Source organism: Colias philodice, chromosome 18, assembly GCF_061535455.1.
Source record: "Colias philodice isolate Cphi_HAF_F1 chromosome 18, ilColPhil1 Martin Lab GWU primary, whole genome shotgun sequence".
NCBI classification, from domain to species: Eukaryota; Metazoa; Arthropoda; class Insecta; order Lepidoptera; family Pieridae; genus Colias; species Colias philodice.
The window spans coordinates 3,881,682-3,901,089 of record NC_143103.1 but is presented as its reverse complement, the minus strand read 5'-3'; the positions used below and the strand labels follow the sequence as shown (position 1 = coordinate 3,901,089).

General features: G+C 31.9%; 1 protein-coding gene across 3 annotated transcripts in view; it reads right to left on the bottom strand.

Annotated features, from left to right (window-relative positions):
* LOC149480339 (nephrin-like) overlaps positions 1-17,705 on the bottom strand; it is a 104,391-nt gene extending 86,686 nt beyond the window's left edge. For all 3 annotated transcript variants that reach the window (XM_089706473.1, XM_089706470.1, XM_089706472.1), the window contains exon 1: positions 17,512-17,705. The gene's annotated coding sequence lies outside the window, so the exon portion shown is untranslated. The remainder of the gene's footprint in view (positions 1-17,511) is intronic.
* Between the last annotated feature and the right edge of the window lie 1,703 nt (positions 17,706-19,408).

Genomic DNA, 19,408 nt, shown 5'->3' with positions numbered 1-19,408 from the left:
TAAGGAGAAGGATGGTTTAAAAACCAAATTTGATTTACAGATTATAAAAAAATTTACATATGACTGAATTGGCAATTCGATTAAATTAATATCCGCTATCTCTATCTAAAAACCCATGTTATGTACCGTTACCCATCGAAAACTTTTTGTTGCCAAATTGTGGTGCTAAATTTGAAACTAAATGCCTCCAAGATCGTTGAACTATGTTGTTAAAAGGTGAAGCTTTTTTCTTCCTATCAGCTATCTAATTGGTTTTTTATTATGTTTGACTTTGAATTGTAATGTGTAGAATTCCTTGAACATAAAATATGTTTTTGCGAAATCTTTTATGCGTTTGAATGATTGTACATAAATTACATATAATAGTAGGTGGTTTATGTTTGTGAGTCATGTACCTACCTTTATCCTATTATGGCCTTGCTGGTTTTGATTATTGGTTTCTTTATTATTTTTAAGCGATTGATTCTCGTCAGGCGAGTGATTTTGTTATTATAGTCCAAAGTAAACTTTAAGGTACCACTGACACCAATGGTACTTTTATAGTACCTATAGTGCATTCGAGGAATTCCGGATGTCGGGTAATTCGGAAAATTGTGAGTACTAATTCAGAGCATCGTTTTATTGCGAGTACCGTGAAGGTATCATATCGAGTTTGGAAAAAAAAATGAATTTTTCAATCAGTATAAAAGCATTAATTGAAAGCAGAAAACATTATAAAAGCTGTAATTACATTTTTATAACGTTATTGTGGGATTTACAAACATAACTTGCTTTCAGGCTCTTTTGGTTAATAAATATTTATCGGTATACGTTATAAATACAATCTAATTAAATGTCGAAAAAGTTAGTTTGAAATTATATTTTTCCAAGCGGAAAAGCTTGAAATGAAATGAAATGAAATGATTTATTTTGCAAGAAATGTGGTAGATTTACAGATGTTGCATAATTCATTGTTCAGCACAAATCGCCAATTGATTGGCATGCAAAAATTAACAAGAGAATGTTAATTATACATAAATATTATTTTGATAAAAATTGCTTGTGTCAAAATTTATCAGAAATATTTTAAAAGCTGAAATTAAAAAAGTTTGTTCTTCTTCATACAAAGCAACGTTTTATACTTTCATACCGTCCGCGTCGACCCAATATGTTTTTAGACAATTTATTGGTGACAAAATTATCGGCTTGACGATCAATCAAGTACCTAGAATAAAAATACTTATAAAAAGTTCATTCGGTTTAAATAGGGCAAAATCTAATAGAACGTTAGTCCATGTTATTTAGAATCTTTGCTCAATTTAAAAGTAAATGCAAGAATCTGTTTAATACTTAAATTAAGTTTTTTTAGTAAAAATATTTTTTTATTAACTTTTTAAAATAAATACTCTGAGCATTTACCATACCCAGATACACAATTACCTTGTATCGTCCACATTTTTTTTTATATTACATCCAACCAATTTATGCAACACATCGGAAATTATTCAGTAAATTTAATGCTGTTATTAGTTTTATAAAACCTAATAATTTAAAGCGCTTAAAAGTTAAATCTGATAGAAGTCTGTAGATTTTCTAAATTAGTTGCAAAGTCGTTTATGTTGTGACTTTGCCCATAACTTTATTAAGATAATAGAGGATTTAAAACGTCTTTTATAACTGTTTTTAAATTGTCTCTGTAATAATTAAGTTCTCGACGAATCTCTAAAAAGAAGAGACATTAATTCTAAACAATAACATTTTATAATTATTATATTTGGTCAATTTGTTTCTTCGTGAATTCAAGAAAATTTTACATGCCACATTCATTACATAATAACAACGCAGAGGGGAAATATTATTATAGCAAAGGTATTTACCTAAGGGCTGATTTTTCAATCCTTGGTTAAAACTTATTCGTCGAATAATGTATTACACAATAATATTAAAATGTCACGTAAACTGTCAAATACGGGCAATTAGAATACGTTTTTAAAATGGTAGTTCTATAGATTATTCGACGAATAAGTTTTATCCAAGCATTGAAAAATCGGCCCTAAATCAAATACAACTATTCATGTCAAGTAAATAATTAGGTAATCATTAAATTCTTTATTAATAAATAAATACCTACTCCATCCATGTGTACCGCAGATATTTATGTTTGAAATGATTTTCTTATTTCTTCGTTTTTTTATAGGTAGGTAGGTATGCAAAGACCTTAACCAAATAGGTACCATTGAAAAGCCGTACCTCAAATAACTACATTATATTTAGAAATATTCCTCTTTGCTTTGAGGTTATGTTATGTTAGAAATTGTATATCTCGATTTTAGGATTTCATAGGATAAGTAGGTGCTCGTGCAATTCAATTTACTCTCACATACATAAAGTTGTATTAAATCTTGCATTTCATGTTTAGGTAAAGTCTTAATATTGCAGTATTTGCATAGATTTCTAAATGTTATGTTAATAAATTGTAAGGATTAAAAGCTTGAATACTAAAAAATCATAACACAAAGTTGCAAGTTTGTCTGTAAATAAATTTTGAATATAAACTTATGAATTTCTTAGAACATCGGAAGCCAAAACGATATTTTTCGACTTTTTTTTGTCTGTATTAAGTAGTACCTACAAAAACAGACGAATACCACGAAAACTATTGCGTGAAATTTAATACAGTTTCCACAGCTCTTACGACACGAAAAGTGCCACGAGTATCCAATAATATTAAAATTTAGACAGTTTCATAATAACATTACCTACATTAAGGTTATACCTGCATAGTTCATTGATCGTAGTTTTTATATAATTTTACGTGATATACGCAAACATCCAAACATCATCATTATTATAACAAAATAATCAAGATTTATTACCACAATGTCTAAGGTTTAAGGTTGAAAGATGAATTTAAATATTGCCTTTCTAGAAGGAGGAACACATCAATAATAACGAATAAAAAACTCTATATTGAATACTTACCTACATAATAGTAACAGATAATAAAATAGACACTATACTAGTTACTAGTACTTTAATAACACCAAAAATAATCACTACATAGTATAAAACAAAGTCGCTTTCTCTGTCCCTATGTCCCTTTGTATGCTTAAATCTTTAAAACTACGCAACGGATTTGGATGCGGTTTTTTTATATAGATAGTGTGATTCAAGAGGAAGGTTTTCGAATATTATAATTTTTTAGGTTTCAGTTCAGACAAAGCGGGCGAAGCCGCGTGCGGTAAGCTAGTAAAATAATATACTAAAATACATTATGTATTTACTGTTTTTACTCGTGATTGCAATCTATAAGAATCATGTTTTATACGCAGCTAGCGTGTTTACAAATCTGTATTTAAAACATAATAACAGTAATAATACGAACAAAACATTCAACAAGATACCAAGTTGAGAACAATAAAGGGAAAATTACGATAACCACAATTATTCTGAGAAAATTTATGACACCTAATTTTATCACACAGTCATTGAAATCAACTGACAAATGTATTGATTTTCAACCGATTTTCCAACAAGAAGGATACCAAGTACATAGAATTTAATAATCACCAAAAAATATAACAATTAATAATTAAAGTACATTAATTTTACGATAGAGCTTGCAACATGAACTCTACAAATACATAATAATATAGTCATTTATATGATTATCACGCACTGTGGACGCCCTCTGCCCTACATAGGGGCCACAGGACATTAAGTCAAGAAAGACATTTTTATCAAATAAGTTTAAAAGTTAAATCAAATTTAAATAAATAGTTATTTATTAAATCGTGTATGAACATAAAAGCCATAAAAGTGTTTGCCTGAAATGAAATTAACAATTCCATAGTGCACTCTATGTGTTCAATCCGTCATTTTTATTACTTGTTTAATAAAAAAGCAATTAGCCCTAATACGAATAAGTTGTTTACTAACAGACTAGTTCTAATACATAACAACATGGTCACAAATATTTCAAATTCATATCAAACCAGCGGGCCGCCCCTGTTTCACCCGTGGTACATGTTTAAGTATTCTCTCCATAAAAACCATCCTCGTACTTCAAGGAATATTATAAAAAAAAAACATTAACGAAATCGGTTCAGCCGTTCCCGAGTTATGCGCTTACCAATACATTTTGCGATTCATTTTTATATTATACTAGCGGTCCGCCCCGGCTTCGCCCGTGGTACATATTTACGTTTTCTCTACATAAGAACCATCCTCGTACTTCAAGGAATATAATAAAAAAAGAATTATCGAAATCGGTTCAGCCGTTCTCGAGTTATGCGCTTACCAACACATTTTGCGATTCATTTTTATATATAAGAAGATATATGTCATTGCGAGCAAGTGCTTGAAAATCCCATTATAAATGTTGAACAGGCGAGTCATAAAAAGCTTATAAAATATCGGGTTCGGCAAAAAAGGATCTGATAGTAATTTCATCGAGGAGCATCTGCCAGATCTTGCCCATGCGAGAATGAATAGGGCCATATAAATACCCAATGTACCTAAATATAAATCATTTTTGATACGCAGGATGACAAAATTTGGTTACATAGGACATCTGTAATACATAGTTACATGATTAAATAGGACAAGGCTTAAAGAGTGTTTGTATTTTGTTTCTATACATTCAGCGTAAACAATTTTATCGACTTTAGATTGAGTTATCGTTCAATTCACTTTACTTGTGAGAGTTGCTCCATAATTAATTTTGGTTGAGTATTTATATAAAACCTACCAATATCTTATCTTAGACATAATACATCAAAATGGAAGATTTAGAGGATACTACCTTCTAGGAAAAGTATTAGATATTAACCAGTCGAGTATTTTTAACATATTTTCCATAGGCTATAGAGCCTTATTGAGAAAATTCTTTAACACACTATTGTAAAGAATTTTCTCATAAATCCTTCAACATATTCCCTATCTAGGTGTTTGTGTATAAAATCTCAATAAAACCGGGCTAGTAACAACAACGCAATTTCTCATCCGCTGTCAATTAAACTTTATTGCCATCTCCTCAATTTGAACGCATTGTGAGCTTGACGTGTGTATCGCTGGCTGATTAAAGGTATTAAGACCATGGGTGATGGATGTTTATAAGTCTCTTTATACGGCTTATACGTCAAGATAGTATCGATTGAAACGTACACGTGATTATTGTTTGTAATACGAATGCAAATGAGACGTGTTGAGTAAATTTTGTGAGATTTAAATTAAGCAATTGTTCTTGTTTATTGTTGATTTGTAACGTGCCGTTTTCACTGATAGACATCTAGTTTGATGTATATTTTATTTTTTAGATTTAGTATTTAATATTACACATTATATCATCTAATAGCCGATTAGTAATTTCGCTCTATAGGTACACACACTTGGTGACACCCAATATTATTGAAATCATAAAGAAAATATAATAGGAATGCTAAATCTAAAAAGGTAGTAGATAACCGTCTAATATTGGAGGTAAAACTTCCCCGAAGCTGTTAACAAAAAGATTTCTTCACTGGATAGATTTCTTGTAGATAGCACGCTGCCAAGACCACGGTCCCACTTCCAAACTTTACAAAAACCCATCTGTAGGTGAGCACTTATCTGAAAACAATTATTTCAGTCTTGTAGAAGACAAGCGGTCCGCCCCGGGTTCGCCCGTGGTACGTGTTTACGTTTTCTTTCCATAAGAACCATCTTCGTACTTCAAGGAATATTATAAAAAAAACGACATCGGTCCAGCCGTTCACGCGTGATGCCGTAACCAAGGGAATAGGCATTCATTTTTATATATATAGATGTAGTTGTATACGTCTAAAGAAATACACGTATAGAGCCATTAGACCGACGCAATATATCATTATTTGACATAATAAAATTATTGTTGTGTACGTGTGAGCATCGTAACAATAAAAGTGGGTTTGGAAAACCTGCTCCATACCTACATCAATTATTGCATGACGAAATATAGTTTGCTGCAAATAAAAAAAAATATTTTACGTTGGCGCTGATTTTTGCTTGTATTTTGAATAAAATTCGAATTCGTTAGGAATTCGTACATTCTTTTGTAGTCTGTTTTGCACAGAGAGATACATAGATAATAAAATAATGTGAAGAGAAAAAGATCTGATAAGAAAATAATGGAGAGCTGTTTTTATTAAGATAAAGACCTAAGGAACGGGCTTTACACTATAAATTACGTCTAGCCGTATTGTAGAACACTGTACTTTAAGGTTAATTGCAAAAACATATAAAACAGTTGTGTTTCAATACTTACTTATACACAAATTAATTACATTGTGTTCTTGAAAACTGTCTCATTAATTACATATTTTTTGTATTAGGGTTGATTTTTGAATCCTTGGTTAAAACTTATTCGTCGAATAACGTATTAAACTACCATTTATGAAATGTATTCTAATTTCCAGTATTTGACAGTTTACAGGTGACAATTTAATATTACATAGTATAAAACAAAGTCACTTTCTCTGTCCCTATGTCCCCTTGTATGCTTAAATCTTTAAAACTACGCAACGGATTTTTATGCGTTTTTTTTAATAGATAGAGTGATTCGCAAGAGCAATTTTAGAAAATAATTTATTGGGTTTTAGACAAAGCGGGCTAAGTCGCGGGCGGTAAGCTAGTTTAATATAAACGTATATATGTTACAGTGAAATCTGTTTCAAACTATATCTCTTAATATTTTTGTCATTATTTATTGCATCGCAGGAGAAATCGTCAGCGCGGGAAAATTGGATAGAAGCATTTTAAACGTTTTTAGGGAGCTTCTATATAAATAAAAATATTGCTTCACTGAACATTCAATATGCCCTCGTTTCCTACTGGATTATATTTTCAGCATAAAAATATATCGGATTGAATAGAAAAATAACCTAGAGCTCTAAGTAAATACAAACCTACGATGTTACCTGGAATAAATCTTTTTTCTCAGAAATTCCTATCTTTGAATGGATTATTAAAGTTAGCTGCTTCTCACAGTTCTTAGTATTCTATGCCTGTTCTACACATGTTATTAATACTAGATACCTACTAAGAATTTCTGCTTTCAAACACTCGCTGTTGTGGAAGAAGTTACCTGGCTTGGTGCTTCCTAACTAATTATTAAACTATTATGACATGAACACCTTACAGAAGAGAGCCTACAACTTTTTGCTAGTAAACCGCTCATGAGCGGCGACCTAGTGAGTCATCTGAAGCGTGGTGCCAAGCACACGTGTCGGAAGTGAAACTTCTTTGGCAAAATTCAAAGATACCAAAACCGTCGCCTTACTCCATGACGTGACGGTATTTCCATCCAGAAATTTTAATCTCACTTGTAAAGAAAAAATAAAGATATTCGTTAAAATAAAGTTATTATTTCGTTTAAAGAAAATTTTCACTTAAAAATAAATATGTTTTACTTTACCAGCCAGTTGCACCATAAGGTATAAACTGCAGTGCTGCCATGATAAAAAATGATTGAAACCAACAATAGATTGAATAACAGTGCCTTTTAAGTGATTGAACGGGAAGAGATCACATACACTTTTTTACTATTCTCTATGCTTTTAATTCTGCACACAAAGGTAACTAAATTGTTCTACAGAATATTCCTAACCTTTAAATAACTAAGAACTGCAGTCGATTTGTAAGATTCGAGACAAATATATTAACGTATTCTTACAAAATTCATTTCAATTTATACTTTAAAATTACATTGAACTTCATTTCATGGCTATTCAAACGCGCTTCTTAAGAATTCTCATTCATTGGATAAATGTTTGAGTTGAAGTTGATTCAGCAATTTTTGTAGTATCACTACTCACTACATTGTATGAAACAAAGTCGCTTTTTCTATATCCCTATTCCCTATGTCCTAATGTCTCTATGTATGCTTAAATCTTTCAAACTTTTAATAGATAGAGAAAAAAGAGAAGGTTTTAGTATATAATTTACTACCTGTGCCTCGCGGTTTTACCCACATTGCTCAACTCCTGTTGGTCTTAGCGTGGTGATATATAGCCTATAGCCTTCCTTAATAAATGGGCTATCTAACTCCGAAAGAACTTTTCAAATCGCACCAGTAATACCTGAGATTAGCGCGTTCAAACAAAGAAACTCTTCAGTTTTATAATATTAAAGTATACGTAGATTGGGTATTAGAGAAAGAGGGCGAAGCCGCGGGCGGAAAGCTAGTTATTCATATGTTTTAGTTTAGTACGTGAGGTGCTTTACGAAGCGAGAACTCACTGAGATCACTTAATCTCTGTGGTGATATAGTTGATTAATCCCTTAGATGAAGTTTCATGAAGTAATCATAAGAACAAGCCTTATTTCTCGGGGAATGGAGGTGTCACCTTTGACATATAATACCTAGAGAAATTCTTATAACAATACTAGCGGTCCGCCCCGGCTTCGCCCGTGGTACATATGAAAAATAGATGTTGGCCGATTCTCAGACTTACCCGATATGCACAGAAAATTTCATGAGAATCGGTCCACCCGTTTCGGAGGAGTATGCAGACTAACATTGTGACACGAGAATTTTATATATAAGATAATACAAGAAAAATAAAAGGAAATGTATGTATTTACAAGTTCTTCGTTTATAATATAAACGATTTATAAATTATAATAAGAGTTGAAATATTTAGAAAAATATTATTGTATTTTTACTATTATTTACAGTCGACCAACAAAGAACTTATAAAATTACAATAGTGTAAATGAAACGTTTGGATGTTTTGAATGATGGGTGACATGATCATGAATCCTTTTATATTTCGTTTATGAAAAGAATCACAGAATAGAATACTAGACTACTTTTTACGCCGATTGAATTGGAATTGGCTTTACACAATTCTGAATACTCATTTGGTCTAAATATCATAAATACATAAACGTGCACATTAATAAATGTGTACAATTTAAATAGTCTTAATACTATTATAAAGGCGAAAGTTTGTATGGATGTTTGTTACTCTTTCACGTAAAAACTACTGAACCGATTACAATGAAATTTAGCACACATATAGAGGGTAACTTGGATTAACACATAGGATAGGTTTTATCCCGGAAATCCCACGGGAACGGGAACTATGCGGGTTTTCCTTTGAAAACGCGGGCGAAGCCGCGGGCGGAAATCTAGTAACACATAAACACAATATGGACCGCCTCCTTGGTACAGTTGTTGACGCGTGAGCGTAGCACCGAAGGGCCCTCGATTCCCGGTGGAGACGAAGAAAAAAAAATGTATCGGTCTGGCAGGACACAGAAGGATGATCACCTACTTGTCCCTAAAAGAAAATCGATCAGTGAAACAGTGCTGCATCTGCCTTACCCCATAAGGGGACATGGGATTTCACATAGGGATAGCTACTCTAAAACCTTACTCTAGCCACAGATAATATAATATTATACTAGTACTCTACTCTAGCTATAATAGAAGGAAATCACCCATGTAACTATTTGGTTGATTCGAAACTGTTTGCTGAACAGTTAAACAAAGTTCGGCCTAACTTGTACCAAAGCATCTAGGTACCTATAGGATAAGGTTACACGATATCTGAGAAACCCCGAAATAGCTATTTATTATACAATTCGTATTAAAATATTTCAACATAAACGGGGCGTGGAAATTACCAAGCCAGATATTACAGATGCCTTTCCAGCTTAAATCGGAGTTTTACGAAAATATTTTAGGACGTAGCAAGCTATTGCTGTAGCGAAAGCTCGAAGGAAAATGCCACGAAACTTATTCTACATGTTCATGAATTACTTTGACTATTTGCGTGAGGTAAATTTAATGTGTGTTACGGTGCAAATGTTACAGCTAAAGTTAAAAAGAAAATTTATTGTATGTTTGTTTGTTTGAACGCGCTAATCTCAGGAACTACTGGTCAGATTTGAAAAATTATTTCTGTCTTAGATAGTCCATTTATCGAGGAAGGCTTTAAGCTAAGCTATATAATATTATCACGCTGAGACTAACAGGAGCGGAGCAATGCGGTTAAAACGGCGGGGCGTTACTTATATTTAGGCAATCGATCTGTTTTTCAATTAGAAATAAATAATTATGAATATAATAATAAAAAATCCCTTTTCCTTCTAAATAAACACGTGAAACAAATAACATCACTATTCATAAAAAGAAATTATAATACCTACTTAAGTTATTATTATTTATTTTTTCGTAAATTAAGCTCGGATGAGTTTGATTGAACGACAACTGACAAGCGCTGTCAATGTCAAATAAGTTCTGAATACAATATAAAATCAGTATTTCAACATTAAGTAGAGAGTTCAATAAAATATGAAGTATTTTTATTGCAAAGAAAAAATGAATTATTAATCTTAATGGATATTTATTGTGAATAAAATTATTAAAATTCTAAGATTGAAGTATATTAATTGTAATGGAAAATCAAGATTAAAAATACGTTACTGACTTCCATAAAATGTAGATATACAGTATACATTAGGGTATAAACTTGGTATAAATAATTTAACAATTATTTTTTTTTGGGGATGTATTAACATATTGTTAAATACAATCATTGTTTTTTTTGTTTGATTTTACGCGAGTATTATTATACATTTAGATATTAAATACTTTTTAAAAGATTTGTAACGCGATTTATTCATTATACAGGGTGTCCCAAAAAGTAGTGATGAACGGAAGCTGGGAGGTAGAGGACCTAGAGGGCTATCCGAATCACCCCCATGTGTGTTATGCGATTTTTCGTATTTTCGGAGTTATGACTCTTTTTTCAATTTTTCACCTATCGCCGAGTACGATGATATTTTCACTCATGGTGACCTCAATTATTGCGGAAGATGCTTGATTTTTTTTTGTGTGCTACGCTGAAAGATAGGCCAATTCAGTATGGTAATATTTACTATCGTTAGATCTTTGAATGGAATAAAAAAAAGGATGAAATGCCAAGAAAGGTAAAATTTCCCGGTATGTTCACCACTTCAAGGGCCCGTAAAAAAATAAAATCACATAAAAAATGTTTTCCGTTTGGCTTTTAAAAACTTGCTCTATCTATCAGGTAGCTACCCTGAAAATTTCATTTTATTATTCAGAAGGCTTCAATCGAAAAATTGAAATCTAAATGTGGTAAGTGCAAAAATTTTATTAACATGATGATCATTAAAACCAATAAATAGGTGTTTAATTACCAGAATTTTTTAAAATGACCCCGCTGTTGCTCAGTGCAAGTGCGACATCACCGTAAAAAGTTGTCTTTTAAATGTCTGAATGCCCTTTTATAATTTTAAATGGTTTCTTCTGCTACTATGAATTTCCGGGCTATTTCGTCCAAATTGTGGCATTCTCTCAAGTAGCCGAGGTCTATTTAGTATCCCCATTGAAACAAATCAATTGGGTTTAGGTCGAGGGACCGTGGAGGACAGGTTTTAAGGCAAGCGTCACCGGCGCATGCGCAGGCTGCAACGACCAATCCATCTTTCAGGGTATCTTTACCCTTTAGCCTGGCCTGAACGGTCTCCGGACATAAACCATATTGATTTTTTTCCGTGGGGATACTACAAAGACGAGAGACTGCTACAATTTGGACGAAATAACCCGGAAATTCATAGTAGCAGAAGAAACCATTAAAAATGATGAAAGGGCATTCAGACATTTAAAAGACAACTTTTTACGGTGATGTCGCACTTGCACTGAGCAACAGCGGGGTCATTTTAAAAAATTCTGGTAATTAAACACCTATTTATTGGTTTTAATGATCATCATGTTAATAAAATTTTTGCACTTACCACATTTAGATTTCAATTTTTCGATTGAAGCCTTCTGAATAATAAAATGAAATTTTCAGGGTAGCTACCTGATAGATAGAGCAAGTTTTTAAAAGCCAAACGGAAAACATTTTTTATGTGATTTTATTTTTTTACGGGCCCTTGAAGTGGTGAACATACCGGGAAATTTTACCTTTCTTGGCATTTCATCCTTTTTTTTATTCCATTCAAAGATCTAACGATAGTAAATATTACCATACTGAATTGGCCTATCTTTCAGCGTAGCACACAAAAAAAAATCAAGCATCTTCCGCAATAATTGAGGTCACCATGAGTGAAAATATCATCGTACTCGGCGATAGGTGAAAAATTGAAAATAGAGTCATAACTCCGAAAATACGAAAAATCGCATAACACACATGGGGGTGATTCGGATAGCCCTCTAGGTCCTCTACCTCCCAGCTTCCGTTCATCACTACTTTTTGGGACACCCTGTATATTGTCTCCCCGCGACCATGCTCGCTGTAAAGTGTTCGAAACCACGTCACGTCACGTCACGTGACACGTCAAACAATATATAATGAAAAAATTATTGTAATTCGTTAAAAAGTCCTTAAGAAGGGGTATAAAGCAAAATTACCAATCTTCTATTAGATAATACGTGTAATATTCAAGACCAAATCTAAAAAATAAAATATATATCAAACTAGATGATATGTTCAACGATTCTGTTTAATCAAAAACATAAAATATTAAAATTGACTCGATAAAAAAAAATCACCAAGTTAGCTCTAATTTTCACACTTTTACGTTTTCTACTTGACGTGATTTTTTTTTCATAAACAATTATATTAAAACATTTGCAAGATATTTGTCAGAGCATTTTGTGTAATTACTTTTAGTTTTGGTTTTATCTGCGATAAACCACTTTTATCGTGTCAAAACCAAACGTTTTATCTCGAGAAAAAAAGAGCGCCGGATGGCTGTGTGTGTGTATGTTTGTTACTCTTTCACGCAATTCGCAAATACTACTGAACAGATTACAATGAAATTTAGCACACATATAGAGGGTAACTTGGATTAAGATTTTATCTCGGAAATCCCACGGAAACAGGAACTATGCGGGTTTTTCTTTGAAAACGCGGGTGAAGCCGCGGGCAGAAAGCTAGTAGGTAATAAATTCGTACACTCATAGTTCAACGTGATGACATAAGAATTCAACTAACACCGATCTCTTACTTAGAGGGTGTCGTTGCGTGACTGTTCGGTATTGACCCAATTTTAAGGCTTAAGTCTCTAAAATACAGTAGGTATACTAAAATAGAGGAAAATAGTTTTACAATGAAAAGTGTAAGATTGTAAGGTGTGTAAGATTTTGTTAATTGTTGAATGTTATTTAATAAACATAAACGTGTTGTTTCTTAATTTTTTTAGAAATTAAAATAAGTAAAAAATGAAGTAGGTAAGTTATTTTTCGGCAGATAATATTTTTTTAAGTGCCTAATTATAACGATAGAAATTAGAAAGTATAAGTTTTAATCTAGCTTGTTTGTTTTCTTTACATTTAGAAAGACACAACAACATTCTACAATATATAACACGCAAATGTAAAAGGGCTGACTTAAATGGGGTGTCAATCTTGCTTATATTCGTACTCTTCTTAAAATCAAATACATAAACACAAAGAGGTTGAAAGGCAACTTTACACTAAAGTACTTATACTACAAATGTATAGGTCCCTACTACAAATGGTTGGCAGCTTATTAAATTGTCTTTGCAGTTAATTTTTCAGGTGGCCTTAAAAATACGACAATATGGGGGTCTTCAATCAAATGTTAACTAGGGAAGCGCGTACCATCTTAGGCCACATCTTTCCTTTCCTCAGCTTTCCATCAGGCGAGTTTGTGGTCAAGCGCTTCCCTATCTTCAATTAAAAATAAAATAAAAAAAACGACTACGATCTACGACTTGCAAGAGTCTTCATTTCGAATTCCAATTAAATAGAATGAAAATGCGAACTTATTTGTTCTCAACTAAAAATCTGCCGCAAATATTCATGAATTATATAAGACACATTTATATGGATATCCCGTAGCTTCCAGTTGTTATACCATCCGTTTGCAAACAAAGCAAATGGTAAAAGTTGGAAACTTTTGAATACGTGGTAAGAAATAGCGTGTGTGCAAAATGGTTATGGAATGAATGGAATTTATTTTTATTGTTAATAGCACGAAATCGAAATACAACACGAGGCAATAGAATCTTCATATTATACCAAACTAGCTTTCCACCCGCGGCTTCGCCTGCGTTTTCAAAGAAAAACCCACAAAGTTTTCGTTCCCGTGGGATTTCCGGGATAAATCTATCCTATGTCTTAATCCAAGTTACCCTCTATATGTGTGCTAAATTTCATTGTAATCGGTTCAGTAGTATTTGCGTGAAAGAGTAACAAACACACACACATCCTCACAAACTTTCGCATTTATAATATTAGTAGGATATGTGAATAAAAGCTTGATAGACTGGATAACTCCATAAATTTTGGATTAGACAATTTTAGCATTAGGTATTCGAGAAATATTTTTGAATAAAATGAGTTGGCTATAAAATCTACATAAAAGCTAGATTGACTATAATTATATCTCAGTAATAAAAGCTTGTTTTAGGTAACCTACGAAACGAAAGGAATTCGTAAAATCATGTTATTATACATATAGTTACATAACACTTATTAGCATAATAAATTATTTTTAAGAGGTGGAATGCAAAATAAGAACACGTAAATGCATAGTACAGGGGCCGTATTATGACCTCTTATTTCCATACAGATTACGCCGTGAATTGAAATTTGAACTGACTGGCAAATTCATATTATGATCGCAATAACCAGCCATGTTTAATTATGATATTATATGAATTTGCCAGTCAGTTTAATTCAAGTCTAGAAATAAGAGGTCATAATACGGTCCCAGGTAGTATATCCTTATGTACTACTAGTTTTACTTGATTTATTATCCTTATAATAAATCAAGTAACAATAGTAAATTATAATGAAATTACTTCATTATAACACTTGTATGAAACTGCAGCCAACGATTTATTCATAACGCGTTACATGAGACAGCTCGGTAAAATCTAAATTATTCCAGCTTAGTTAGCCCACTAATTATACCTAACCTAACAGACTATTGTTCAGCCACACTTGCATTGTAACAATGTCATATCAATTAGATATTAATGCCATTACAATGGTTTTAAAACGTAATTTCTGAAAGCTGTGCCCTTTTTTTACCGCATTGTTTCGCTCCTATTGGTCTTAGCGTGACGATATAGAGCTTATAGTCTTCTACAATAAATGGATTATTTAACAGTGAAATATATTTTCAAATCGAACCCTTAGTTCCTGAGATTAGCGCGTTCAAACAAGCGAACTCTACCGGTATATAATTTTAGTATAGATTTCCGACGTGTCAATATTTTTAAAGCGAAACTTATGTACCTATCATTTTATTAATAGGTAACTAAACATTTATTAGGTTAAGAATATAATGGTTACTTACTAGGAAGTAGGAACTTCGATCATTAATTACGACAATAGTTGTTATAAATGATCGAAGACTAGGAATTAACCTCTATGGTTCAAAGGAGTACCTAGTAGTCAAGCTGTCTATTTAAAAGAATCTAGATGAACAAAAGATTTTCATATAATTATTAATAATATATAAACATAATTGAATAGTGATTTGAATTATTCGCTCCATTTGGTTGAAATTTGTCAATTCAAACACAGAAAGCTTTGAATATAAAAGCTATAACAAAAGCTTCCAAAACTATATTTATTTTATTTTAGGTATATATCGCATAAATGAATAGAATGGACATGTTATTACTGATTCTATAAAAATAACTACATAACTAAACTAGCACACCTTAGTCTAAGTGGAGTTCTTTTAAAGTAGTAAAGTTAAATAAGTATATATCTCGGACAAAGCAAGGGATATCGATTTTATATTGAAAAATGAAAGCTCATTGTAAAATCTTTATATTTTGCTTAGTCCGAGATATGTTCTAATTTAACTTTACTTTCAAATAATTTCACAAGCGTGAATTTTGTTTTTAGTAACTTCGTTAAAATCTATGCTAATATTATAAAGTTGAAGAGTTTGTTTACTTGAACGCGCTAATCTCAAGAACAACAATATTTCAGTGTTAGATAGTCCATTTATCGAAGACGGCTATAGCCTATAGGTACCTATATTATCATCACGCTAAGACCAATTGAAGTGGAGCAATGCGAATAAAACCGCGGGGTACAGCTAGTATGATATAAAATCGAGAAGAGGAAATAATAAAATGTAGTAAAGAAGATACATATGCTAATATTGCACAAACCAATAACAATTTTATTTATAAAACAGTAAAACTATAAAAAACCTGTATCATCGTGAAACCGGTTTCATTTCCCACCTTGCTTTATATGTTATAACATAATGATAATATTGAGTAGGTACCATAAAGGGTAAATGTATCTCTCTTCATCACCAACAGCAGATTTAAATTTTATTGTTAATTTGAAATACATAGGTATATCAAAACATTATTTTAAGGGCCGATTTTTCAATCCTTGGATAAAACTTACCCGTCCAATAAAAGTATTACACGATAATATTAAAATGTCACCTGTAAACTGTCTAATACTGGCAATTAGAATACATTTCATAAATGGTAGTTTAATACGTTATTCTACGAATAAGTTTTAGCCAAGGATTGAAAAATCAGCCCTAAGAAAATAAAAGCAAAAATAAAATATAATCTTATTCGTCCTTCCATTTAACTTACCTAGGTATATGCAAAAGTATCTTTATGAAAAAAAATATTATTTATATGTACAGAAATATTATTTTTCTTCAACGAATTTTAAAAATATATACTACATAAATAATATACTAAGTCTCAGATCAAGTTTCTTAACCAGATTCCAAGAATTGGCTAAGACATTCAAGGAAAACCTAAGAAGAGAAATAAATTCCTACCCGAACCTGCGCTCAGTAATATATACATATATAATACCTATTTATGCTTTCCTTCATAATAAATTTATAGATAACAATACAGATCGTGTAATAATAAACTAATAAGAACAATATAACATTTCCAATACATCATTCTTTGAGACAGGAGTAAAATAAATATCCTACGCGACTCTACTTTCTATAAGATAATCTCTATTATATCATAGAACGAGCATAAGGTAAGTAATAATGATATTATTATGGCCTAAAAATGAAGACTCCTCTTATTTAATGGGCGGCTACAACAAAGTGAATCCGAGCCCTTAATGATGCTCAGTCATTTCCAAACTTGTAATTAATTCATCAGCTGTTTCTAATTGTGCGTTTAAATAAACATCATTGCTTCTTGCGGTAGACACTTCCATCTATTTTAAATACAAATCTCATAAATTTTACATTACTGTTATTAATAACGCATTAATAATTCGAATAATGAAAATTTTTGGTAGAGCAAACGCTCTTGCGATCGTTTTTATTATAAAGTATTGAAAATTTTCATTATAAAGTATTGCTTCTTTCGTAAGATACTTCCAATCCATCTATTTTAAATAAAAATCTTATAAATTTTATATTACTGTTATTAATAACGCATTAATTCGAATACTGAAAGTTTTTTCAACAAATTTCTTAAAATTAAAATTAAAAGCTCTATCAGCTTATAATTAATCTAAGAAAATGACGTGGTTGTACTCACCCAAAATCCAAAAAATATCCACTCAAAATCCACCGAACAACTCAAAAACCGTATACAACAATAAAGTACAAAACCACTATCACACGCGGAACAATAAAAAATGTGTTTCAGTTAATTAAAAATTTTCATTCCAAAAGTTTCGTTTACGATGTTGTGAACTAGCGAGCGACGAAACACGTGCGAACCGCACGAAGAGAATTTTGGACTGAGCCGCCCTGAGTACGAACTACGAGTAGCAGCAAGCTTTAACGAGTTCAATCGTAGGTTGAGTACATACGAGATTATCTTGAGACTCTTGGTACACTTGGCAATATCTTCCAACGCGTATACCGAGAATATAAGATACATCGTTATATCGTAGATAGTATGCTACGTTTAAGAATGCGAAATGGCACATGCCATTTTGTCTTATAAATAAAATTTGTTTATACATCTTGTTAGTTCAAGCAATTTAATGTCATTATAAAAAAGCAATTTCGTTAATTACAATGAAATAGCCGGAACAAATTCTGTTAACGTTGATTGCTATAAAGTTTAAAGGTGTCGGTGAAGGGCATAACTAAATAAAACAGTGTCGCAAATGACCGCATAAAACTCTAACGCTTTTTGGAGGCAAAATCCTCATCGCTGTCAAGGCCAACACTTTAAAGCATGTCGAGTGGTCATAATTGTGTAAAAAGAACTAAGCAGTAAATATAAACGATAGTATGTATATTATTAGTGGAGTTTATTGATTTTACTTTATTGATGGCTTGATGTAATGCTTTTCCGTAGAGCTTTTCTTTGTAAACCTGAAACAAAATCTAAGTAAGAATCCCAATATATAAAAATCGATATTACTATACATGTATAGCTGTAAGTTCTTAGATATACGGAGATTTATTGTTCTTATAAAAGCTTTTGAAATTTTTCAGTAGATTTATACATTTTATTTACTTAAGCTTCGAAACTTATTTCAATTGCACTGTTTTCACTGTATTTAAGTTTTTCAAGTTAATCAAATTCGTTGAGGAGCAATAGAGTGACAATTCTTTTTCTGATTAAAATTATTTTTTTAAAGTAACGATTCTGGTTTATGTCTGAATGATTTGACTGTATATTAGTTATCATTTATAATCATACGTGGTATGTAGCGTGACTTCCGTGCGCGAAAGTAGCATTTTTTGCCTATCCATAAAAAGTAAGGGGCCGATTGTTCTCAATGATAGCGTAACCCAAAAAAGTAATTAAACTGTTTGCAATCTTAGCGCTAAATAAAGCGCGCATCATTCTCCTTTTTATTAGGATTGATGGCTTTCAAATGATATCAAGCGTCAGCCAAAGAATTAAGGAAACAAAGGGACAACGAAACAGCGCTGATATCACGCTGTTTGCCGGGATGCACAGGGAGCGTCGCATTTATGGGCTCATTAATTTACGGGAATGGCACTTTGTCGCTCGCCTCATTGTCACCCCAATTAGGGGTGGCAACTCACACTGAATGATTGATATGTGCCTAGAATTATATGGGGCATTCATTATTGCCTTATTTATTTCTACTACAGCCCAGTTAAGCGAATGTTTATGTTGGAATTTGAAAGGAGACTCGGTTTTTCAGGTCACTGAAGAAGTAATGGGGTGACGTGTCAACTACGAAGTGACATAGGTCAGCTTTAAGTTAGTTACGAGTATAACGTGTGTTGCAAATGTGTTTTGTTTTTAAATATTATTTTATGCTAATCAATATTGTGTTTATAAACTTACAATATTTGTCAGTTTTGTATTTCACATATAGATTATTGATCCCGAATAGACATTTTATAGAGCAATTAATTGAAATGCGTAGATATTTTATAGAGCTCAAGTATTCGTACAAATATGTTTGACAAAAAGAAAAACCGACACCGCGGATGAAATT